This window comes from Gobius niger (genome assembly GCF_951799975.1).
Source record: "Gobius niger genome assembly, chromosome: 17".
Taxonomy (NCBI): domain Eukaryota; kingdom Metazoa; phylum Chordata; class Actinopteri; order Gobiiformes; family Gobiidae; genus Gobius; species Gobius niger.
Window position 1 is genome coordinate 29,482,943 of NC_136868.1, and position 27,500 is coordinate 29,510,442.

Consider the following 27,500-nt stretch of genomic DNA (forward strand, 5'->3'; position numbering starts at 1 on the left):
GCGCGCAGATGCATCTCTCGTCTTATCTCTTCGTCATTGTCAGTGTCAATCAACATTTTGTCCAATATAAACAGGCAAAGTGCGATGAATGACCATACAACGATGTGAGACAATTAAAGCCGCACTGTGGAACATTCAGAGTTATTCGTTGCTACGTCGGAAAAAGCAACTAGTGTTGTAAAAAAAGGCGGATCAATCGGCAAACTTACCGCGATACCAGCCGTGACGCAAATGCATTTCCCCCAACAAACACGACCTCAGTGCGGGGATATGTTTCTATCTGTTGGGTGGAATGTTACGGAGTGTGGCTTTGAGTTGAAGTTTATAATTTTGCTGCATGGATAGGTTACATATGGATAGAGGAAACTATCAATAGAGCGAATGACATGATGACTGTCAGGCTCTAACTGTTTTGCTATGGGAGGTGTCACTTGCATCTGGGGTTGGTATTGTAGAATGGGCCGATTCTGTCAAACATGTAAATACAGATCGGGCAGCAGGACGAGAAGAAACTACACTGTGTAACTGAAGCTTGCACAAAGATGGCACTTCTCCAGGTATGTTCCAAGCTTACAAAAGTCGATTTTGCATGATTTTTCTCCAATGAAAGTGAATCGGCCTTGTAACATGGCCCTAGTGTAGTTATTAGTCTATAGACCCTACACGCTGCCCCCGCCTGGTCTATAGGGGGGTCACCCGCTGCCCACGCTCCGTGTCACTTGTAATTAACTCATGGCTAATCAATAAAGCATTTAACAGAGAGGAGCGGTCACAAAGGACGCGGCGGCGGATGAGCCGGGGACAGGCTGGGTGTCACCGATCGGGCCAAGGTGAGAGCTGCCTGTCACTCACATGTGGGGTGGGGGGCGTGAGGGGGGTCACTGAAGGGGTGTGTGTGTGTGAGGGGGTCACGGGGGCGGATGGAGAGATAGGTGGAGAAAGGATGAGGGAAAAACATCAGCAGACTCTTTGGAAATCGCTCAATATAATGACGTGGATAATTTGGTCTTGGACTTTATTCTGTAAGAACCAAGTATATATTCAAGTCCAATTCAATGCTTTTTTAACACCACTTTAAAGCCCAAATACTACACCGAACATTAACACAACACTTTTGTTTTTGCTCCCATTTGTCATGGGTTGAATTCAAAGATATAAAACCTGTTTCTCTCAAATACTGATCAAAAATCTGTCTAAATGTGTGTTAGTGAGTGGCTTGCACTAGCCACAGTCAGAAGTGAGGCTGCCAGTCTGTGCCATTGGCCCCTCCAATCACCATCAACTACTCATTCATTCTGGCGGGGGGAGAACATGCAAACTCCACACCTGGACCTTCTCTTTCTCCAGACAGACAGATTTGTGAACAGTGTATGAGAGAAATTGGTCTATTTTATTTACTGTTTACTTAATAACTTGCACAAACATCAACCGTATACTGACCTCAGTTAGATGGCATTAGGCTTTATTATATTGTTGGAAAAGTGCATTACTTTAAGCGTCACGCATGTAAATGCCACCAAATGTTAGCCATCTTCAGAGAGCAGGAGCTTGACCCCAATAATGTTTCTCGTATATCAGCTAAGAAACAGTTTGTGACATGAGGTAATTGGAGCTGTAACAAATGTTATTTTCAAGCAAGTCTGAATCCATCCATCCATCTAAAAGTGGAGTTCTTTTGCTTTCTTTAGGTATTCATTGGTAATTTCAAAGACATCTCATTTACAACCTTATGTTGTGTTTCAGAAATACTATATTGATCCAAAGAGCCTTATTGAAAGTGTAACCTGTCTTTTACCAATGATCTCCAAACGGACTAAAGCGCTAAACACCTGCCGCTGTCCACCCAATTTTCTGCCAGCGCAAAACTAAAACATGCTTTCATTTGCAATTCTCCCATTTACGAGCCAAAGGAATTTCATTTTTCTCCCGTTTCTCATTTCTTTAAGACACTAATCTCAAAAACACAGCCTCAGTGACCAGATGAAACACTCGCATTTCGACTGTGGGAACCAAGCCCTGTAATAACCGCCGGAAAAAGAACTAAAGAAAAGAAGCAGGATCAACCTCTCTCTCTGGGCTTAACATGGCCGCTGTAATGCGCCGGGCCGCTTATCTGATAGCCCACATCACACGGTATAGCTCTCATATTAGCGAGAAGAGTACTTTTAATTACAAACCCGTCCACAGAGGCTGATAGCATGTCAGTGAACGGAGGAGCGCGCCAGGGGGCTCCAATAGCAACGCGACTGCTAATGCCTTTTTATACTATATTAGCTTTGCAGAAACGGAAAGTGGTCAAACGTGGCTTAACTTTGGAATGTCAAATTTTCAAAAGTCAATTTTTCCCCCCTATTCTATATAACGGAGAAGGCCCCAAAACCCCATCCAAATTGCTAGCATGAACGAGCTTCAGTTAGCCCGTGTTGATCACTATGGAAGAAGCCACCACCTCACTTAGTCCATTCTTCATTTACAGTCTATAGATGTAAACAACCGTGTTGGATGATGATGTTTAAAGTGCTCTATGTCACTTCAAACCAGGTAAGGCAAACTTTTAGGTGTGTTCAATTCTCAGATAGAGTGTAGCTGCATTAAACATAATCAAAAAAAGAAAATGTTATGCAAAATCTTTCACTAAGTCAGTGAAAATGACCCACGATATCCAATCCATTTTGGGTCTGTGCATTAGCTTCAAGTCTTTTTCTTCACGTTTGCTTATATTTGACACCAGAAACAGAAAAGAAAAACCCGGGTACTTTTCGTGCATCAAAATTCCTTATTTGCAAACTCTAAAAGCCTTTATTTTAAGGGGTTCATTCACGTCTTCAAAAATAATGCATGCTGAGCATTTTTTATCCTACGCCTAGCAACCAACAAAACGACCTTCTTCAGGGAGAGTCCCAGCTCTTTTTCCCCTTTAGGTAATTAGGAAATACAGAACCCGAACACACATAACTAAGGACCTATCAAAGTGTAAAACAAGAGCTCCCTGATGAAGGCTGATCTCTTGGCCGATACATGGGATAAATTAACTTCCAGCGCGCAATGTTTTTAATGAATGAGCCCCAAAAGGTTTTTCACAAAACCCTCCCGAGCACTGAAACATTCATTTTATTTTTATCTGTGAAAAACATCTCAGAAAACATGCATCTTTCAAATATGCAGGCTCCATCCCCTGCAAGTCTTTGCACCACAACTTCTCTGCGGTGAAGTTTGCAAACTCCTTGGGGTGACCAGTGATCTGCTGACCAGAAGCTTCGATTTTTTTTTCTTTATCAGGCTCTTTCTCACACCGGCTGGACATGCTTGGGTGGTTCTGGCCTGACCACTGCGACTGGCTCGAGCGGTCCGAAGGATTAGCCGCTGCAGATATCAAAATGCTGACCGGCCACTGACCACTCTCTAAACGCTCCTTTGTGGAACAAGCCGGTCCACATTTTCACGACTTAATTGGTAATCTAATAGAAAGCTGGCCCACATGTGGCAAAGTTAGAAATGTTGTATTAAAAACCACGCTGCGGAACGTTCCAGCTTTTATGTGGCTACGTCACAGGTGCAGCTGCTGTGAAACTCAGACATGAAGAAACATAAATGCTTCTTTTTAGTCGATTTATTGGGTGCAGTGTCTTGTGGGTACTTTACCCAGTGGGCCACGGCACCTTTGGGCTACCTGCATGTATGTGGTAATAATCTAAAACACATCTTTGTCATCATCTTCCACATCGAAAACAGATGAAACTAAACATCCAGTGGTTTCACTTCCTGATTTTCCCCATAAGCCCCTCCTCTTCCTCCCCTTTGCTGTGCAGTTGTTTCACAAAAGAGAAAAAGGACTGTGCAGCTTGTGTGTCAAGTCTTCCCTGTTGCAATAGGCACAGTTTAAATAGCAGTTTCCCGAAATGAGAAAACCTACTTGAGATACAGAGATCTCAGTCAAAGCCCAATTCCTTCATGAAGTCAAACACGGCCTTGGAGACCGTCTGGAGCAGCGGCTGATAGACTCCTTCAGTGTTTACTTACTCTAATGCAAATACTGAACTTACAGGGTTAGTCGCTGCAGAGGGCAACTCAGAACAACAGGCTTGTGGGGACTAAGAATAAGTACTATAGATTGATTTACATTTACACATCATTTTTCAGCGAGCACGATGATTCGCGCCGTGTCTACACACTGGCCGAAGATCTAATGCCATGTTCTTGTCAAACCACCATTAGCCAATTTAACTCTGTCATACTTTGAACAAAAGTGTTAGGCTTGTACCGTTTGGAATTTGGGTCTATTCTGTGGAGAGCCGCAGTCAGTGAGTGGTTATTGCTAATGGCCAGTCAGTCACTTAGTCAAACTAAGTCTAATTCCAGGGTATTTTAAAGATTAACCCACTCAAATCCCCAACTTTCCGTCCCCCTGCCATCTTAAAAGTCTCTCATCATGACGGGCTACTGAAAACTATCTGATGGATCACGCTAAAGACTCATTTTAAAATATATTGACTTGATAAAGTTGACTTGTATCGTTACATTGATGAAATATCTTAATGAGCATTTCTGATCAGTCACTACAGACCAATATATTGAAATGGCTCGCACTCTGATAGATAGTTCATAATGTCAAGTGGGATTAGCAGAAGACCGTTTTTCTACCAAATGGACAAAAATCCTTTTATGGAAACTGTCAACAATCAAAGCGATTGATCCAAAGGACTAACGTCTCCATGCATTTGGCATCAAATATGGAACTGTGATGTTTTTGAAAATGTACATCTGTGCCTGTACGGGTCTGCATTTCATGGGTTGATCTTCAAAAGAGTTGGAAAAATGTAGTCAAACGAGTTTAATTATAACCTGAGAAGGACCAATTTGATGTCACAGTGTTCATAAGGTTAGCAAAAGCTTCTGTTTTAGAGAAGAGGGCAAGCTTTTAGCACTGCCTCTGTTGTAGATTGGATCGAGCGGTCCTTGTTTTAGCCAATCACAGCCAAACTGCCACGATAATAAATCCATTCAATATTTAGTTTGAACAAATATTATTTATGTATTTAAGCTTATAGCAGAAGCTTGCGTTTTTCTGGTATCATTCTGTTGGTATAAAGTATTGATAAAGGTGCTTTTTGAGGTATGTAAAACTCATCCTATCCAGCCGCCAGTGGTGCGATCTCAAACAAATCGTTTGCAGTCTATTGTTGTGACACAAAGCTGTGTTTCAGAATGAGATGGTTAATGAGCAAAAGGTAAACTCCTCCCAACAAGATCAGTGTTTATTCAGCCGGCTGCTAAAAGGCTCTTTTTGGTGAGAAAACACAAAAACAACCCAGTACCGATAATGGTTTAAGAACTCCTCGTCTATGATGGAAAAGTCCTGTACGGCTGAGAACTTACACAGTAGTGATATCTGCCTTTTTTTTCTGACCATACTCAATCTGACCCAATGGAAATCAAACCGGACCCACCCAACTCTAAAAAATGTGGCTCAATTTTCCAACCAACCCACACACAGTAAAAATACTGTACGTGAGCTTCTCTGCAGCTGCTGTCAATCAAACTTAGAGCAGGAACTATCACATGGCTTTACTTTTACCACGTCACGGACAAATCCTTCTGTCAAAGTAAAAGTAAAGTTTGAAACTAAAGTGGCCCAGGAGCAGCCTACCTTCCTAACGCTGCGTGAGTGACATGAGTGACATTTATGAATAACTATGCCCTTTTAGTATGTCATAAGCCTTAACAAAATCAAGAAATATACGCGTTTTTTAACCCGACCTAAACGCATTGGAAAGTTTGCCCGAATCTGCAGGTTTACCGGGGGTTTGGAGTCGACACGCACTATTACACAGACATATTACAGCGTCTAATCAAAAACAAGTTCATGAGATTGATCCGAGTCCAGACTTCACAGAGATAGAGCCTGTCACAGAGTAAACAGTACACATGTTTACATCCAGGCATTCGGAGCGCACCTGCAGGCGCCAGATCCTCCCTCTCACCATCGGGCCCTCATCTGTGAGAGCTCCGGACCGCCACCCGCGCCTCTGTTTACGGGCCCATTTGAATGAGAATGGAGCTGCGGTGGATGATTGGGGGAAAGCGGCGATGATCGGCACGGGCAGCGGCAGACTTGGAGCCCCTTTTGTTTGGGATTACCGCAGCTTAGCGCCGACTGACAATGCCGAGATGAGCCGCGGAGAGGTGAGCCGTGGAGAGTCAGTTCGCCTGCGATCTAGCTAGCGCCGCCGAGCTGTGGTGAGACTTCACACATGCCTGCACTCACGGATACACACTAGATAAGTGGTGCTGCATTGGTAAAGTACTCTTGCCTCGTGGTAAGATGGTTCCAGGTTTGATTCCGAAATGGGGTGGAGCAAGTTACTGTGTCTCCAGGTGGGTTTCAAATGCATGCTCCATGTTCCTCCAGTAAAACTGAACACAGATACAAAGAAGAGGACGTTCTATAGAAACATGATATTCTTCTCTCGTCGCTAAGGGGCTGGAGAGAACAATAGTGTCTGCAGGTGGAGGCAAAAGGTGAGAGGGCAGGGAAGTGTGAGAGTTCAGTTTCCTGACTCCCTTACTGTACAAAGTCCAAGCTTTGCATCAATCAATGAGCTGTCACGATGAGCTGTCATGATAAGAGCAATTGGGATTTTTACAATAAAGTGCTCCTTAACCTAAACATTATGCTTTACCTCAGCGACAACAATGGGCGGATCAGATACCGATGACTAGAATAAGATTATAACCTACAAAACATGCCTGGAGTGAACAGTCAACAACACACTGTTCAGATCTTTATTGATGTATTGATCTTTGTGTGTGGCGATGCGACTTTACATTCTTTCTTTGTTTGGAGAGGACACATTAATGATACTTTCAATCCATATATTCATGCTACCGTACCATGTTGATAAGTAATAACAATATCAGAGTTAACATCAGAGCTAACAATCTCATAGATTCATACAGTACGGCCAACTTGATGCTAAAGCAAAGCTACTGACTAAGAGAGGATGAAGGTAGGGCAGACGCATCAGCCGTGTACTGGACGCTCTTCAAACAGACAACCAGGCCTGGCTCCTATACCACAGGGGAGGAGGAAGAGGAGGAGAGAGGCAGGTGCTGGAGGAGAGCTTGACAACAGTCCAAGATCCATGGCTGGGCAGGAGTGACATACCAGGAGTCAGGACATTCCCCTGGTTCATCTCACAGAAGTATATGCCAGAAAAAGTTCCAACCAGGTCAACGATTCTGTACAAAACGATATATGAAAACATCGACCTATAACTAGCTTATTCCAAAATCCCCTGTAAGTAAATCGTTGTAACAAAAAAAAAGTGTTCAAATATATATACATTCTTGGGCGCTTCAAAATGTTTATTTCATATTATCACGGCAAGTGTATGGAAAAGGCGAGTAAGGACTTGCATCTCTTCATGAGCAGCAGGGGAGATCTACAAGAGGAAAAATACGATACAAACAACATTGCATGCTAACAAACACACAGTGGTAACCCAGTTTGAGTGCAGAACAAGGCCATTGATGGTTGTGGACACTTTGTTTCTTTGTATCACAACAAAATAAGCCTGTAATCCAGGCTCTTTTGACGATGTAGATCAAATATGAGAAAGTTTCAAGCTTGACATTGATATCTCTTTTGACAAATTTGATTCAGACGATATCTGGACATGGCTGAGCTTGGTTAGCTCCACTGCAGAACGTCCCACCCCTCTGTCCCTGGTGGTTTTGCGTGGACATTTTGTGGACACTTGTCTCCACTTCTTGTGCTGTCCTGTCCAGCCTGTGTGTGTGACCTCTTCACAGTGGTGTGTTATTTACTACTGGGGCTGAGAACCCTCCGCTCCCCGGTCACTCGTCAATATTAGCCTTAGCTGTGTCGCGCTGGTTAACAGTCTGTTTAGCTGCTGTTTCACACACGTCGAGCAGGTCAGGGAAATAAAATACAACACAGTTCTCCTGACCAAACACCTCCTCATATCATGCAGAGTCCACTTTCTCCAGCTTCATGCCCTAACGTTTCCTCATCAAATCATACTTGGAGTAGTGTTTCTACTCCATTCATGCACAGTGTTGGGGTAACGTATTATAAAAGTAATGAGTTAAAAATATATTACTTTATTCAGTAACGTAAAGGACTAATATTACTTACACAAATAATATATTTGTCATTACAATTGAAGTGACTTGAGTAACTAGTTTGTATTTATGCACAAACTCCTCCAAATAAAAAAGCAACACCAAATCTGGATACATATACTATACTCCATAGCAAAGGAAAAGGAAGTATTTGACTTTGCTTTTACTCTGTGGCATTATTACTATTTTCAGTTTATATTTAGTCAAAAGTATCTCAAAAGTAACTCAACAACAGTAATATGTAATACAAACATATGACATTTTTAAAGCTGTAACTAATAATATAGAACATATTACTATTTGAAAGTCACTCGCCCAACACTGTTTACACAGTTTTAAAGTGAGAGGCTGTAAGTTGACATGTTTTAAAAATTCAATAGATTACGTATAATTGACAGCGTGGGATGAAATTTGATGTAATGTAAGTATTAAAAAACAATAATAGTTTTTCTAAAGTCCCTCTTTTTGCTGAATTCAGCAACTAATCAGAATCCCTGGTGCCATCACTTTGACCAATGAGACAAGCTTTCCTGTGAACCGGCCTGTCAGGTCCAATCAGGAGGGGAGGAACTGGGTTGTTTACTTTTAAATGTCACTCTCACTCTCTCTCTCTAACCTCACATTGCAATCTTACAGACTATCACTTAAAGCAATCCTCGTTTAATCCTGTTTAATTGAACATAATCCAACAATATATCGGTTTGGCTCTGAACACACTTGCAGCACTGGACGGCTCTGTTCAGCGCTGCAAGTGTGTTTATCATGTCGTGCTGAAACTATAAACTACGCCGTAAATCAAGTTATTCCCACTGGAGCCACTGGCAAAGTCTTTGTTCTAGTGCCTGTAATTCATTGTTACTATCTCATTCCTACAGAGACGTAATCTCAAATCATAAACTGTTGAATCAAATAGTCATTTTGCAGCTAAAGGCATGCTGTTTGTCTTGGGCCATATTTTCATGACCTGCTGTACAGAATATAGTTTCCTCTCGCTGCCGAATACAGCCTAGAAAGTAGCCATGTTATCTTGATGTACAGGGCTGTGACAGGAGACTTGTTGACAGTGGGTAAAGTCACGACTGCCCGCACTGTGCTGTTTGAGCCGGTCCCGTAGACACACATTATCACTGAGGTGTGAGCTTTCTCAGCCAACAGGCAAACACGGCCGTTTATGAGGGCAATCTTTACAGCATGTGCGCTCCGAGGCCGGGCTGCGGCGTGTGTTGTGCAAACGGCAAATCATTCTGCATTTCTGGCGGAGTCAAGTGAGCTTTGCATGGCATGAATATATGGGCTGCAAGGTTTTGATTAAAAAAACTGAAAAAAAAAAAAACTAACTAACTAACTTATTTTTCATGCAACTGAGCCTCATATACTTTGAAAACTGCTGTTAAATATCATGGTGCTCAGTAATTACATTTAAGCTTCATGCAGCAAAAGCATGAACATCTACAAAAGGCAAAGAGGCCTTTTATGGAGTTGTCTGAACATCCTTAGTTTAAAGGGACTATACAGAGTTTAAAAATGTTAAAATTATGTATTTTTCTCCCCCTAAATGTTCCAGCCATGTCCTAATGTGTAGGATGAGCCAAGATCTGTTCACCACAACTGCCTCTAAAATCCTGACCTGTCACTAAAAAAGTTGTTGATTCGGGTCTGAAGTGTCATGCACGAGCTTAATATAGAAGCTGCAGTTGCACATAAGAATGACAACTTTAAATCATTCAGCTACATAAAAACGCTGCATGTTTTATGGAAATCTGCCTCATGTTAACATCCAAAATCTGCCTCAAATATGTTTATTAACACATAGCCTAATATAGGTGGTGAGACTCTTGTTTGTTAGCGAGAAGAGTTAGCAGTTTGCACAGCATGAGACACACATGGAGTTTGTCAACAGTGCACTGTGGATCATTCAAATATGATTCTTTTGATCAGCCAGCAGCCAAAGGCAGCAAGATAATTGTGATGGGCGAAGAGAAAAGCAAAGCTCAGCCCTTGCGGTTACTGCAGTCGCTCAAACATGAGTTTTGATGTGATGAAGGTTAAACGTGCAGCCCCATAGTGATTCATATGTTCTCCCCGTGTCTGTGTAGGTTTCCTCCGGGGGCTACGGTTTCCCCTACCACCAGGTTAAAGGTCAAAGTCAGGCGAGACACGGCAGGTGAAAAGGGAAAAAAATAATAATTCAGAAACTTTTGCTCTCAAAAAGAGAAAAACGTGGATAGAGCCAGATTTAGATTTATGATTTCATTCTGTTGATATATTAGGTTACTTTTTTCAGAGGGGATTGTGAATATAATACCTTTACTTTTTGGACAAATCTTTTTCTCTGTGTTTTGTGATTATTGACATTATAGAATACCTCTGGACAAAAAACTTCAAAATATTGTATATATAAGTCCAAGATGGGAAAGTTTGGAGTCTGTAGGAGCTGCTAAAGTGGAGATGTTGTTGCAAGAGTGGAACAAAAACTTCATTTGGAGAAAACAGCCTTAAAATAGTGCTACATCTGCGCATGTACATTTCTTCCGTCTTTAGCTGCCTCGGCTGTCTCCCTGAAAGGAAATGACCATATTTGTATTACAGTGTCATCTCGGCCGCCTTTAAGGGTACACGTAGACACCAAACATGTGCAGCACGATATCGTAGTTACTTCCTGGAAATTTTCAGCTCGCTATGAAAAAAAGTCATGCAATAAGTCATACATAATACGCATCGTGAAGAGAGTAAACTCTTCACTTTTTTTTTTTTACTCTGACATTAAAACGAAAGAAAACTACAGTTAAAAATATGCGTGGCAAATCTATGTTTTCACCTGCCTCACCTTAAATATAATAAATAAGTAAATTCCATTCATTTTAAATAAACAGAAATGTCTCAAATTGCTTATTTTAATGCACTGTGTTGAAATTAATTAGCGTAAAATATTGCAACAACGCTCAAGACAGTACTAGAATATTGCTCTCCTCCAAAATACAAAAGCCAGAAAAATGGCCACAGAGCCATTCTTGAACAAAGCAGCAAACTCCAGAGGTATTTTGCACATCCGCAGCAGGTTGTCCCAGGCCCTAAAAGCACTAAAACCCACGGCGTGCTGGTGGTGAAAGAGCGCATGTACACAGTGTCAGTGGGAGAGGAAACAGTAAGGGCCCTACTTAGCACTTGGCTGCCACATTTCAGTTCGAGCCCGAGAACCGCAGACACAATGGACTGTTTGGATTCGGGGCGAACACAGGTTTATTAGCACTCACACTAAAAGGTTATAGCTAAAAAAACCCCAAAAAAAGCAGTTGTTGTCTACTGGCAGCAATGGCAGTGAACAGACATATAGATCAACAACGATAAGGTGGCAAGGAGAAAGACACGTAGCAGATCAAGATGTCTAAATATGTAAAGTTTTTTCCACGCGATGTTACTAGACATCCCACATCTACAACATCACTGCAAATACTCAGCTGTGATGTTAATGATAAAAATACTGTTCCGTCACCTTTCTCGTGCAGACCTTGTTGACACAGCCATCTGTCTGTGACACACTTGAGTGCTGCAGACATGCTCGGGGGCTTGTCTGATTCCACAGGAGCCTCTCGTACACGTATTACGGTAACATGTTCGCGCCGTGTAACAGAGAGCTCCAGTCTGCCGTCTCGCCTACTCAAAGCATCTGCTACTGTCAACTACATCTCTGCCTGCTGTCGTATGGAGCACGATTAGCTCTGGCGAGTGCCGCGATGAAGCCGTGGCTGCCGGTCGGCGCAAACGGCCTCTCCGATCTCCCTCAGCCACGAGGGGAAGGTGGTGTTTTACTGAAGCAAGTGATGATCTACTGCGTAATGAGAGGGAGATGTTGCAGACACTAAAATGAAGCTTATTTGAGGGATGCAACACTCTTGAAAGTATGAGGGGTTCAGGGGCTCAGTGAGATATATTTGAGGGTTTTGCAGGTAAGAAGGAGGATTTCATTTTAAGTGTCTGACATGGTGCTGCTGGAGTGAGGGCTTCAGGTGATTATCCGGTCTGCACGGTTTTGGACAAGTTGTAGTTGGAGGTGAGACCGAAAAGCAGTGAACCCAGATTTAATGAGACTGTGAACCAGGATAGCAGTACTTGGGATGAGAGAGGGGCAGGCGATGTTTCGTAGATGAAAATATTGCATCTTTGGGAACAAACGGTTACGTTTGAAGCTGCCCTGTTGGGGAAAGTGCTGGTCTTTCGCCTGCTGTTCCATAACTACTTTAATAAATGCTCAAATATGGATGAAATAACTAAATGCTAACATGAGGGTCTGTACCTTCCCTGGTTCCGAGATTTTGAGGAACTGCAGACCTTCAGGACTTAGACATGGGCGCTGTTTCCCGCATACTCACTGACAGCAAATTCAGATCAGAACGCTAACATTAACCTGGCCGATGTTTCTTCCACCATACTGCACATTAAGAATGGACTAGTGGCTAATGGGGGCAGGCTCTGGAAGTTACTTGTTCTCATGGACTTTCCATTGAAAGATTTTTGCCATTCTTTGAGTCATTACTGAGCACAGGCTTGTCATTCTGACCATCACATGTTTGTCTTCACATGCGCAACATTGTCTTCATTATTTTCTTTCACTATATGTATTTTATCTTATCCTTAATAATGGAGCTGGTTCCAGAAACTCAGCCAAATTGCTCCCATGAATAAGCTTCAGTGAACCCATGCTGAACGCTATGGGGGAAGCCACGCGTCCTTCGTCCATTATTCATTTACGATCTATGTCTCCGACGGATGGGTCTGACATCAAGGCACCTCATTCCCAACCCTAACTTTAGCCCTATCCCTGAGAAAACTCTAATGACACACATTACACATGGGGCACATAGGTAATTCTTATGTCTGAAGGAGCCTGTCTTCCCCTGTGCTCTCTGAAGCTGCTGGGGAACAGTGATACCAGAAAACACTGAGCCGAGTGCCATTTATGCACTTCTATATCTTTCACATGTAAGAGTGTCAAAATGTTCACAAGGACCCGATTTTTTCCCCAAACAAATGAGTGATTTTTAGTATGGGATAATTTCATCTGAGATTCAATCAACATTTCACTCTCATTTTAAACACTTTTCAGCCTCGCTCTCCCCAAACCAATTCCCAATCTATGCCACACCTGAGCTCAGACTCGCATTACCGAATACTTCTGCCCACACGAACCCGCACAATGCCCCTCTTCTCCCGGCCCTCGTCTCCACCCGACCAAAGCCCTTAATGGAAAAAAAAACTCTGGCTCATCCACCCGGCCGCTAATGTAAATGAATGGCGGGGCCTAGCTAGCTGCTAATGTGTGAACATGCACAATGGGGCCTTATTGTATCGGCTCTGTGACACACATACCCCCGTCAGACACCCCCGCCGAAACCCCAACCTCCTTTTCCGCCCGCCTTCCAGCCTATTGACGTCCCCTCAAAATCAATAAAAAAATGATCTTCGCGACTGCATCATCTTGGAAGTGGGTTCTTTAGAATGGGGCGCCCATACTGTACAATGGGCCAGCGGAGCACGTGTAATTTGCCATTGATTGTGCTGGCTGCTACCCCCCCACCCCCTTACCCACCGCACGCCTCCTTCCAGGCTCGACTGACTCCTTTGCCCCCCCCACCCCCCCACACACACACTCCCCTCGTCGCTAAAATGAACTTCTTTTGCTTCTGTAATGCACATGCACAATGCGGCTCTTCGCGCTGCTTTCTCCTGCCCTCTGGTCATTTGTCTTTATGAGTTTTATATGGGCCCCGAAGTCTCCCATGTCTTCACAGGTCAGTGTTCTTTCACAGTCAGGGCCTAATGGAGCGACTTGTGAGAACGCACGCCACTCGTCGTAACCTGCTCCCCCCCCCCCGCGCTCCGCTTTTCTATGGCCCAAGTCGATAACATATATATACACAGGCCATCATTGGGCAGTAATGATGGGCTGGTTGATAGAGAGAAAACTTCAACAAACTTTGTTCATAATTGCTTGCATTGACAGAGTTGATCAAGGTTGCAGTGAAAAGAACGTAATGAACTGATAAGACACCACTGTAACAGTATAATGAGTATATCATTTATAAAAGGGACATAAATACTCATTAAAAAGTATCCTTATAAAGCGTTGTCGAGGTCAGTTTCTTCAGGATGAGTAATAAAGCAAATTTGAATCAAAACATCCAAGTCATAGAAAAAGGATTCAATCAAATTTAGGATGTTTTGCCTCGCAGCACCACATGAAGCTTTGTCAGCAACTAAAAGCAAGGGCCCTTCTGTGTAGCTCCTCTGAGTTCACTTTTTCATTTTGACCGCAAGTGCCGGAACATCTTTAAAGACAATTAACATCCTTGAGACATTTATGGTTATTATATTTACTGTTTTGTGCTTTCCTTTTTATATGTTATTACAATTTAACACTGGGGTTGTATTCTGATAGATACAGACGGCATCGTGTCATATAAGGGGGCGTGGCCTCGCCTAGGGGGAAAACAGAATCTTTTGGGAATACCATTTTTGACTCTTTTTAGACATTTTCTGGCTAAATATGATCTTATTAATCACATACAAATAAAGTAAAGTCTAAATCAGGTCCATATGGATGTTTATTCACATCAGATTATTCAGTAGTAAAAACGGCAGTCGAGCTAGCGTTAGCATTAGCACTAATCTAATATGAAGCATCACGCTAGCCTTCTCTGTTATTTATGGGCTGTTGAACCACTTTGCTCCTCTCCATGTCTTTGTATCTTTATTTATCAGAAAACAATATATTCATAATTCAGCACGTGTTAAAGTAGTTTTTGAATAATTAGAGAAAGTTAAGATTTTTCTCCAAATTGTTTTCCCCCTTAACAGTTTTCAAACATGACCATACATGGGCGATTCCAGAGATGCCGTCTGTAAAGCTTTCCTTCACAATAAGCTTCACTGTGTGGAGTTTGCACATGCTCTCTGTGTGGGTGACATTCCCAAATGTTTATATTTTCTCATGAAGTCATCCTAAGACTTTATTCCATATACTCAACATGTACAATAGGGTCTCTTCTGGAGCATGAGAGAATATCACAGGGAAAGAGTGAAAGAGAATATACCAATGGTCCCGCTGTAGTGCTACTAAAACGAAGGGCAGACTCTGATAAAAACACCAGCACGTGCATCCACACCAACCGCCACCCACAGTCCGAGGGAAATGTTCAAGTCAAGGATGAAAAATCTTGAGGTGGGACCATTGTTGTACATAACAGTCGCCAGAGGGAATTTCCTGGTTAAATAAAGGTCAAATTTAAAAAAAAATAGAGCGCCCCACATCAGCGCAAAAGTCTAGTCTGCAGCCTGCATTTAGAAACACAAGATCAGGCCCTTTAAGGTCATCTTCCAAAAGCTTTCATTTTGATCAGCCGCTGCAGAAATAGCTTTGATGGACCAACGTTGCAACATATAACCTGAAATGTCCTACGATGATGAAGTGACTGACGGTATTTTTTTTGGATCATGTCATAATAATCTTACTAAAAACATTAACATCACTTATACAGTAAACATCTGCCCATGTTGCCGTGTCATTTCCGCATATCTCTATAAAAATCCACTCATTTCTCCCAAAGCCGATGTGTTCCTTTTGACAACAAAACGCCTTGCCTTGTTGTCTTACAGCAGATCACACTCGGGAGGGCCCCGCGCATCTCCACAGACACCCGTCAATCACCCTTTCAACCACTGTTTGCTGCTCACCAACTTTAAGCCTATTACCAGTTTCCCTCTGCCCCTGCCTCCGTAAGCCGGCCGCCGTATCTCGCCTCCCTTCTCAAGATCTAAACCCTTACTTTTATTTATTTATTTTCCGCATTTTTTTTCTCTATAACCCCGTGTTTGTTGGAGAGTATCGTTTACAAGCGTGCAAAGAAAAAAAAAAAGGACAACCTCTCCGGCGGTTTTCCCCGAGCAGGGGCTTTATAGGCTGGCTCCGCGACGCCGTTATCTTGCGCCTTTCCCAATGTATTTCTTATCGTGTCGCCGAGCCGTCGAGAGTGGGGGGGTGGGGGGGGGGCTGAAAGGGTGAAGGGTGTGGAGGCGGTGGAGCGGGGGGGGGGGGGGTGGTGGGGTAAGGCACTGACAATACGAGCTTATCAAACAGCTTCAGACGCGATTGTGCCTGTCACTCAAGAGCGAAAAACAGCCCCTGTGTTTTGATTGATACGTGGCGAGGTAGCAAATGTGGAAAAGGCAAGATTCTCATGTGCTTTACTAACTTTGATACTACAACACCTGGAGTATTTGGAAGATGCGCCTTTAACAGACACTCCGGTGACAAAAGTAGGATTAGGAGATGGAGAGAGGAGTGAGAGGAGGGAGGTTGTCAATAGCCCGGAGAAAGAAGAAGAGAGCGATAACCCGGGGCTCTACACGGCGACGACTTTGAGCGTGTGAATACAATTTTCACACGTGGGTAAACAATGATCTGAGTAATGTCAGATCGCTTTCGGCAAAACAACGCGTTTCCTCTCGAGGTGCTGATTTTTAATGATTCTTTTTAACTTGCCGCCATGTTTGTTTTGACGCGAACAGACCGTGCATTTCTCTGATTGGTTGATTCACCCGGACATAATGAAGCTCAACTGTCCCGCCCACGTCAAAACCCGCTCTGACAAAGTTCTCTACTGAGCACGAAATGGGAAGCACCAACAGTATTTTACACAATGGCATAAAGCACCATAAATGCCATATCGCCTGTCAGCACTACCAGCTCCCAAACCCCTCATTGGATCTGCTGTTTTCCTCCGAAGCCCGAGTTAAACCTGACATATAGCCGCGAGCTGCTGAAGGCCTGTTTTGACACTGCCCAGGGCTAACTGACAGGCTATATGCTATTTATCATCCCCACATGGACATGTCGGACTAGAGCGGCGCCTCCTATAGTCACAACATCCCTACTGCGGAGGTGCCATTGTGCTGCGTTAATTAATTTCACTCAGGGACGTTATACATAGGTCTACACTATAAAAATGTAATCTACAGGCCGATAGGGGAAGGCAACGTCAGGCTACAGCATAACTTCTCGGGCTCCCCACATGATTTTGAGAAAAAAAAAAAAAAAAAAACTTTAAAATTTTTTATTCAATAATGTTGGGGAGGACCCACAGACCCTTTAGACCAGGGGTAGCCAATCTGTGGGCCGCAACCCAGAACTGGGGCGTCCGGTATCGGCCTGAAGTGGAAAATTATATTGAAAAAAAGGGCCTGATGCAAACCTGAGTATTACTTGGATGTTAAAGCAGTACTAAGTAACTTGTTTACCATAATAAATCCTTTCCGTAATCCCTGTGGGGTGTTAATGGGATGATTGGGGGGTCTTTCATCTCTGGCCAGAAAACCACAATTGCAACTTGACTGCCACCGGACCGGAGCCACCAATGCACTGTGAAGTGGCAGCCGCGCATCCATGTGAATCCATAACACTTGTCTGTCCCTCAAAAAGGAAAGACTTCGCTGGTTACTCTTAAAGTTTGATCAAATGATAAGAGTTGGCCAAAAAGCCCAACTCCCTGTGCAACGTGCGCTGTGTCGGGGTCGGGGAAAAAGGGGTTCGCGGACCACTAGGGGGCGATGGCGGACCATTCTACACTTTGAGAATTACTGCTCTACACACACAGGATTCCAAAACACTTTATTTATCCCACTGTGAGTCAAACACTGTTCTGAGAGACAGAAAATATACCGATGGTTCCACACTGGTATCATGTGGCAGAAACATCAAAACAGCAGCCCATGTCTAGGAGCACATGGCTAATTAATATTACACATACATCTAGAGCGCCCTCGTCACCGCAGTTCTGTTTTGCCACAGTTACTGCTCTGTAAAGGCTAAATCAAAGCACTGCAAAGGTGTCTCTGCCATTATTATGTTTTAAGCGGCTGCCGAGCGTTCTCAGTGCGTTTTCAAGCTGCTTCCTTTAGCGACAGTAGCTTAGCAATAGCATTAGCAGGGCTGCGGTAAACCTGCCGGCCGGAGCCACTGCAGATTCAGGACCGTCTTCTGGTGGATGGAACCTGATCCAGTCATTTGATCTGATCCGATCCTCTCAAAACGCTTGGATTGGCGACCGATTCCAATAATGTATATCAGATAGGCAGGGCTTGTAATGGAAACACTACAAGTACAGAGTAGAAAACAGCCACGTACAGCATCCCCTCGCTTTGAAATATCACTATTGTACCTTTGAATATTTTCACATAAATGGAAGGTCTATTGATTAATGTGGGGCTTAACAGCACAGTCAAAACCAGATACTCTGAACACAAGTGTCATATATTTCTACGGTGTTGGAGGTATAGGTAATGATACAGATAGAAATGGGGGGAGAAAGGGATGGACGGAGAGAGAGAGAGAGAGCGTAAGGGGGCGGGAGGCTGAGGAGAGGAGCTAGCTGTCACGCAAAGACACAATGAGGCCTGCCAGCAAACAGCCACTTAAAATAGGCTGGCAACACGGCGCAAATTCAATTAGAGAAGTAATTAGCAGATACAGGCCAGAGCTGCAGCGCGCCAGAATTATTACAAGCAGGGCGCATGCCACAATGAAGAGGCAATCACCTATGTCAATGAGCGCCTTAAAAAAAAGAAGAAGAAGAAAAACGCACAAGCAACGCAAAACTATTAATTCAGCGATCAAAAAAATTTATTCCTGGGGATGATTAATACAGCAAACTCATTTTAAAAGACTAATTTCTGGAAAGATAGCAAGACAATTGGCAACATAATGCAACTGGGCGCTGGCATTTATATTGCTAATTAAATTTTTGATAATGGGTAAAAAGGCTTGCTATTGTGAGCCGGGGTCTAAAATGTGTTTGTGCTAAGAGTGAGAGCGAGACAGAGACGGGGAGGCGGGGTAAGTATGGTGTCAACACGTGCTGCAATTTATATATTTCCTTCACGGGTTTAGACAAAAATGAAGCTGACACCTGGAACAGGAGTTACTACAGACACAGAGAGTGTGCTGGAGAAGGCTTGGCGCAGTGGTCAGACTCTCCCATCAACAATACTAGGACTAGGGGTGGGAGATATTGACAAAAATTGAATTTAATTCAATATCGATATTCAAATGATATTTTTGCAAAGAAATGTGGCAAAGAAGGTCCAGTTGGTCTTTTGACTTGCTGTATCTGACCTATTATTGTATAGAATTACTAGTACATAAAGATATGAGACATTATTGATTCAAATATTAGGGCTGTATGTATATCATAATGTATATCACGGTATGAAAAAGAAAAATCACATTTGGCGATATAATTTACACCTGACAAAACACTTTAAACTCAAAGCTTTTAGACAATAGGGCAAATTCATTTAAAACTTGTTTATTCTATTTATTCATCTAAATCTCTACCTTCATCTGGAAGAACACAGAAGAAGAGATAAAATAATATTGCTATAATACTAGCAACTTCATCTCCATCACAGTGACATGCAGAGTAAGTTCACAGCCTCTGGTCAGTTTACTTGTGTTTCACTATCAGGAGACGGGGGATGGACCTGTGAGGATAAACATGTTTGGGACATGTTGTGTAGCAACATGAGTCAAATGAATTGTAGTTTTCATAGTTTTCAAAGGATCCACCGTTCCCCTATTTCCCTATTTTTTTATTCCCTAGATCTGGAGAAAACAGGTGAGAAGGATATTATTAGCCTAAACCGCGCTTGTATCGTGGTTTTCTTCACCGTGTTGTTAGTTAGCATCAGGCTAGATGTTAGGAAAGTTAGCCAGCTAGCAAGGCAGTGCTGCAACTTGTCCTGAGCCCTTTCCTCGCAATATGAGCGACTCAAGTGACAAACTTCATTCATATCATTAGATTCTTCATCTCTGTAATCGCTCCACGCTGCCATGTTGGTAACACACAAGGACAACGCCACAAAAGTCCTAGCAACAAAAAACAACAACATTTGGGTCAGATTGTACAAATTTTGAAATATCCAATATCCCAGTTTTGCATATTGTACAGACAATTTGAATATTATCATCTAAACGATATATCTCCCACCTCTAACTAGGACTTGAAAGCAACACTGAATGTAAAAAATAAGAAAAGAAATTGAGATAGAAGCGTATCGACACAATGCCACAGCGACTGTGCGATTAAAGCTAAAGTGGGTCATGGTTAATATTTCTGTAATGACAAAAAATGCAACAACGTTTAATGTCTGTGAAAGCAAAGATGAACTTGTTATATTCTACAATAGTGTTAAAAAGTGTCCTTATGTTAATAACTCACATGTGGTTACTGTATATGTGAAATATTGAACCAATCCCTGACAAAACTATAAGGCTGCACATTTTATGTTTGTCAACGTCTGAATTTTTGTTCGCCCCTTCGTGCACAATTATGTCAAACATTATATTAAACAACCTGTATAACCAGGAAAGTGGCACTGACAAACCGTAAATACTCATTTAAATGTGGAGCAATTTTCCTTTTTACAATTCTTTTTACTTCAGTAATATCGTTTTGAAGTAACATTACAGTAAATCTGTAAGTGACAAAAGCTTCATTTGGACAAATAAACATGACTGTGTTCATTCCAACAAATGAGTGCCTTTTTGCGTCCAAAGGAAATTAACCTGTGTTGAACTATTACATACTATTCAATAATTTTTAAAAAGATACTATTTGATCATTTTAAAACAGTTTCAACAATATTTAAGTTTTTAAAATAACCTTTTAAAATATGTCCTCACCTGTGATTTCTGTGTATGTTGTAGTTACACAAATCACTGAATCACATGGCCCTTTATGAGATCTCATTATTTCCCTGTTTTTAATAAACACATATTTTATACATGTCCCTTAATTGATGTCATTCATTGTTTGAAGAGGGGGTTATTCATGACATGTCACTCCTGTCACCTATTTTTAATGTGCATTTCCAAATCTTTTGCTATTCACAGTTATCTTACTAATATCCTCCAGAGAGGTCGTTTCAGTGTGTAAAGCATGAGCCTCTGTATTAGTTAGCTTTAGCTTGATCTGTCACTGTCATTCCAGTTGAGAAAAGTGTTAGAAAAATTGCATTGCTTCAATATTTTGGCGCCCATTTCTAATGAGAGCAAGCAGAGGCATTAACTTTGTCAATTTAATCAGTGAAAACATTTGTATTTTAACAACAGAATTCTCTTCTGCCTTTCACCTTAATGTTGACCCTCTCAGATATCATAATGTCACGTGAACAGAACCTTTGAATTGGAAGGATGAGGACTTGGACACTTGAGTAGGTTATTGATTTGTCCTCCCAGGGCACAGGGGGCGCTGGCAGATATCGCTTCACTATCACTAATTACCGCAGGCTGAAAATCCTTTAGATGAGCAGGTTTAGACGGATCTCAAAGCGGATTAGCCGTAACACGAGCAGGTTGGCGACGAGCGATAGGCTCCTGTAAGCACCTTGTTTTTGGCCTTACCGCGGGATCAGGAGGAATCCCATTTCTCCAAACAAGTCCAAAGCGGCTTGTTTTAGAACATAATGGGATGTTTGTGTCAAATGGGTTTGGAGATTGAAGTGTCATTTTAAATTTTCATATGAGAAATACAAAGACACAAAGTTCAACACATTAGGCAGGAATTAAGATATTGAAAAGAGACTTTCAAAATCTTGTTTTGATTGGAAAATCTGTGTGGAGATGTCGCCACAATGTGAGAAAATGCTTCTTGAAGTTACAGTTTCACCCATAAATCAATGGAGAATGATCCAACAACTTACTGTAAATATCGGGCAAAGTCAAAATGTGACACATTTCAATGAAAGTCTTATTCCTGAACCAATACGGCTTGACTTTCGCTACAAAAATAAACCACAGAGCCAGTCCAAAATGCACTTCATTTCATCTTCTGTGTGGAAATGAAAGCAGCTGCCTCATATTTCAAAACAGCGGGCGATCTCCATAAACATTTACATATCCTCACAGGCCTATTCTCAAACTCATTTTTGGGATCGATGTGAGAGAAAATATCCACTTAGCCCTATCGCCGCCTCCGATCGCGGCTTTGCGAGAGGCTGAAGGCCGCGGTGTGCCACTAATACAGCCCATATGTGTCTATACAGGACTAGTTAAAGCTCTTTACCGCATGAGGTGGACGAAGGGAAGACGAGTCGGAGATGGACATTAAGTGGCCTTGGAAGTCGGCGACCGCTATTTTTAAAAGGCAATTACCAGGCTAATGGAGTCGACGCTTTTGAGATGAGATGAGTCGCGGAGATGAGAGGAGGCCGGCGTGACAGCGAAAGCCAAGTGCGGCGGACATCTTGGCTAATCCCACGACGAGCGGGCCCCGTGATTGAGCGTTCGGAAAATATAGTATGCATCGCACAACCGCGGCCAAAATTCCGTAAACAGAAAAGGCGCCGACATTCCCTGATCCGTCCGTGTCATATAGGAGATAAGTTTAAAAATTGTGATTTGCATGGGAGCTTATAAGCGATTTAGTCAATTACCCACGTTTTATCTGAAAATGCTTTAATTTGCCATTCAGTGGAGAATCGTCGGGGGCCCTCGCCGGCGTCAATGACGGTGATTAGGATGCCAGATTGCTCCTTCCGAGGAAGAAAAAAAAAAAAAAGACATCCCAAAACATCTGCTCCCTGAGACTTGGACTCTTCACAAACTACTATCTGATTAGAGGGAGCAGGGAGGGGAAGCTTCAAAAGAATTGTACAGGATCACATTAATAGTTCAGATTACTGGCTAAATGTGGATCAACTATAGTTTGTAAATGAGGAAAAGTTCAAGCTTAAGGTCTGTTACCTGATTTTTCCTCTTTTCAAACCATGACGAAAGGAACTCATTCTTCACATAGTCTTAACATCCCAGTTCTTCACATGGATGAGTTTAAGAGCTAGACTGATAAAAGCCCATGTTCTACTACTAAAAAAAGTTCATAGTACAAGGCAGAAGGTGCACAGCGGTCTCTATTTTGTATCTGTGAATACTCTATACCAGGGGTCTCTAAGTAAATTTCCCTGGGGGCCAAAGTACATCGGGAGTGATCGCGGTCCATAAACAAAAGCTCCAGTAAAATAAGTTTTAATTGGGAAAATACTATTTATAGAAAAATGAGCCTGACGGTCCATTGACCATGTGGCTATAATGTGTTGTTTATATCCTGATCTCTCACTATATCAGTGCCCTCTGCTGGACACGGGTGGTATTCTTTCCCCTTTTTTAAATTTAAGCTGCCCCCTAGTGGCTGGAGTGAGCATTATGGTTATTTCTTTCAAAATTCATAACTCCGCACAGGAATGGGCTAGAGACTTACTTTTTTGAGCATACTCAGGAATTTATGATCTGTTGGAGACCCCTGCTCTATACTGTAAGGTGGCAACCAATTACAATTCAGTCTGCTACAAGAATAAAGGGAACAATCCCTATAGATGTTTCAAATAGGGCTGCAACTAATGATTAGTTGGGTAATTAATTTGTACAAATCACTTGGCGGTGAAAGTTGCAAGAAAATAGAATCTTTTCAAACCTTTTCCTACATAAAGCTAAAGTGATTCGCTTGAGATGTGTCGATGGAGTAAACTTAAAGTGATTGTTTGCAGGAGGCTCTTAGTGCTTTCAAAACAGTCCCTACGGCTGAACTTGGTCTGCTCAAAGCTGCTCGTGAACACAAGCACGAGTCTGTAAACAGGGCATTCCTGATTTGAAAGCTAAGAACCTCCAGAGTTCAGCCACTGAGCTTTAACCATTGGAGGCTACACCGGCACGGATTGGGATTTTATCGGGGACCGGAGCTGGGATTGAGTAAGTTCATTTCCAAACTGGTTTAAACTATTGGAGCTGGCAGCAATAAGAGTGGAGCTCATTCAGCTTTCTGAAACAGAACACGGAAACATGAAATTTACAATGCACAAAACACTTGAAATGCCCTACTGCAGATGTAGACAGCTTTACTAATATTCTCTTTTTAAGATCTGGAGATTGGGCTCTCTGGGCACAACACTGCGGTCACCGACGGCCACTGCTCATGAACACCCAATCCTTATATTACAATCTTATTTAATGTCCAGCACACAGTAAAAAACAGAAAGAGATCAAACGAAGGCACAAGCTGAAACGTCTGTGATTGCGCAATGTACATGAACGGCAACGAAAACCAGCTCATGCTTCCGGGTTCAGGACATATTTAGAAAAATAAAAAAGAAAGAAAAAATCCATGCCAATCTCATTTTTCTCCACAAATTACACTACATTTAGTTTAGCATGTTTCTCTCTCTCTTTTTTTTTTTACTCTACTGAATTTGAAAATGAGCAATAGACGAGATTCGAGGGGACCTAAGGTTATTGAGGATGTGAACCACTGAATACTTTGAGTGACTTTGAGTGTGTGAGAAAACCACTATGCAATCATGTTTGCAGGCAAGACTAGGATGCTCTTTTTGCATGATGTCTGTCTTCAACTTGACAACCACGAATTAAAAGTGGCTGAAAATCCTGCAAAAGTGTTGACTCTAAGTTCAGCCTCAAGACCCAAAAAGAGCATGCACCGAAGTCCCCTGTACCCAGAGTCGAAAACTACGGCAAGTGAAGCTTTCTACTTCTTCCTTGACACTTTATTTTATTTTTTTTCATCACTTTGGGGTTAACAGTAACTCGCAACTCGTCTCCGAAACATCTCCAGCCCCTCCGGAGAGAGCGGGTCCCCGAGCTGGTGGTGCGCCAGGCCTCGCAGCGTGTGCCGCGGGGGTAAGCCCACCTGCCATCCGCCGATCTCTCAAGACGGCGCGCGTGAAAGCCGTTTGATTTCCCATTGAAATCCGAAAGTGGCGAGAAGTTCGTCTCCCTCGTCGTCCGCGCGCACACAATCATGGGGTTTGTACGGGCTTCGTCAAGAGACCCCCCGAGTGCCGCCGCCGTTTTTCGCCTGTCGCGGTGCCAGCGTCGCTCCTTCCTTCCTGCCATTTCGCGCCCCTCCCATCTCCATCCCGTCTTACTTTTTTTTTTTTTTTTTTTCCTTTCTAAATGCTACATCTGCGCCGGCAAATTAAATCATTTAGCGTCCATAGAGGGGAATAGAGAGGCAAAGGCGTTTGGCGACAAAGCGGGGCTGTTTTCTCTCGGCGAACTGCGGCACTTCGGCGGGGTTGATTAGACGCCCGATATTGTGCGGGTGTCGTTAGCGCGCGGTGAATGGGAAAGGTTATGAAACGTGGTTGACACCTGCAAGCGCTCTGTGTCAGGGCTAACATCTGCGCGCCTGACGGGAAGCAGAGGTCGAGGTTTGCGAATGAAGGAGAAAGAAATTACTGCAGAGTTTTGCTAATTAACCATTTGTAACTAGTTAAAACACAGAGGTCAAGAACACTGGGAAAAGTAATTTTGAACATTTTTTTTTTTTACAATTTACCAGGACATTTTGTATCTTACTCGACCACTGCTATTGTGTTTCCATAAGTTTCCATATTGTCCACTCTTGTAGTATGCAGTCATTTAAACAGGACCTGAAAGTGATGGCTCCAACTGATGTTTTAAAGTCCATCTTCATCATTCAGGCCTGTAAGTACTTTTGGGAACTTGTGTGACCTTGTGTTTTGAGATAAAGGTCTGGTTTGTAAGTTTTAGAACTATTTCATAAACATGACCTAACTGCGTTTTCAGAGAAGATTCCAAACCCAATTCAAATCAAATAGTGAGAAGGTTCGGGCCGGTGTTTGTTTCCTTCAGGTGTTCCGCTGTTTCTCGCGTCTACAAGGTTCTAATAAATATACAAAGTCCACCTTCTGACATTTTCAGGGATAAACTGTAGGAAGAACTGGGGTATATACAGTATTTCAGATGAAAAATGGCAGAATATATATCACAGTTCTCTAAATGCCAGGCATGCTCTTATTGTTAAAGGTTGTTCATAGATTGCACTTCCCTCCTACAAAGTTGACAAAGGTTTATCAAAATGTTAGATATGTGTGTTAAATGTGTATCGGATCAGGGAACATTATCTCATCTTTTTGTTCATTGCCATGAATTACAACTGTTTTGGTGTCACATATTATTTGACTTCCTCAATAAAGTTACTCTTATTTGTTTATTTGGTTGGGACAGTGCATGTTAATGAACGTACATGGGTCTCATGCATGTAAATACGCCACACTGGATTGTAGCCTTGGGCTAATTTCCATCCGTCGTCCCCCATTGCACTCAAAAAACAAACTCTCATTCATCCTGGCCTATTGTACATGTTTTTAGTGGTAGGGGAAACCAGATTACCCAGAGGAAACCTACGCAGACACGGGGAGAACATGCAAACTCCACACAGAAAGGCTCCGTCCAGGAGGGAATCGAACCCGGCACCTTCTAGCTGTGAAGCACGAGCGCTAACCGCTGTACTACCGTGCCGCCCAATTGGCAGAAGTCCCTAGTTTTGTTTGGACACTTTTCTCTGCCACGCTGTCCCTCGCACGTAGGAGGAAAAGACTTGTGAAAATGGAAGAGAAAGGGCTAGCTTCAAAGCGATCTCCTCTGTGACAGGAGTTTACAGCTCGTCGGCTCCTAAAAAGTTACGTGTTTTGTTAAGACTTTTATTTTCCATTGCCTTGCGCAGCGGAGAGGACTAAGGTGAGCTGAAGCGGAGTTAAGAGCCGCTGATGTCGCCGTCATTTGGAGGAGTGGCGCTGAGCGAACATTCAAACATGTGGAATCTGGGGGTTACACTTTAGGATGCCGGATCGGCTGTCAAAGTCCCAGAACCTGTCCCTAATCAAGTCCTAACCATTGCTAGTGCAGACCTCCATTAGTGGCTGAATTTGTATTTGTGTTCTATTCAGCTTAGGGTGCAGTACCTAATAAACCGCTACCAGCATATGCCAGATGCACTACGTTTAGAAACATTGAAATGAAATGAACAGAAAGAGTCCGGTGAACTGACTGAAAATGTGAGAGAACTCGTAAAGTCCAGGCACACGTTTAAAAACTCTCTAAAATGTGAGTTTAGCAAAATGTGAGTTTAGCTAAATGTGAGTACTTTGGACATTTCGAGGCCCATTAGAGTCAACTGTCAAACGTACTGCCACATATTGCTACTTGTACTATAATATTTACCCCATCTCTCCCGTGTCTGATGGGTAAACACATTCAGGCTGTCACATCGCCACTTTGAGATGGCGTCTACTTTGCCGTCGCGTTAGTAAAATGTGTCCAAAACAGCAGGCAGCGGGGGCTCTGAGTGCTCGCGGAAACAGCGGGGGTGGTTTCCGTGAAGTGAATGAAATGATTTAATGTTTGGGATCAGGCTCGGCCCCCGGGGGAAACACTAGCACTACACTAGACAGGCCGCTAATTGACACTGGGTCAAATGCCTCTCAGCTAC

At 42.8% G+C, this 27,500-nt stretch overlaps 1 long non-coding RNA gene across 5 annotated transcripts in view; it reads right to left on the reverse strand.

The window, feature by feature from the left end:
* Positions 1–27,500, reverse strand: part of LOC306977142 — a 133,404-nt gene that overhangs the window by 82,332 nt on the left and 23,572 nt on the right. The gene's annotated exons all lie outside the window — the stretch shown is intronic.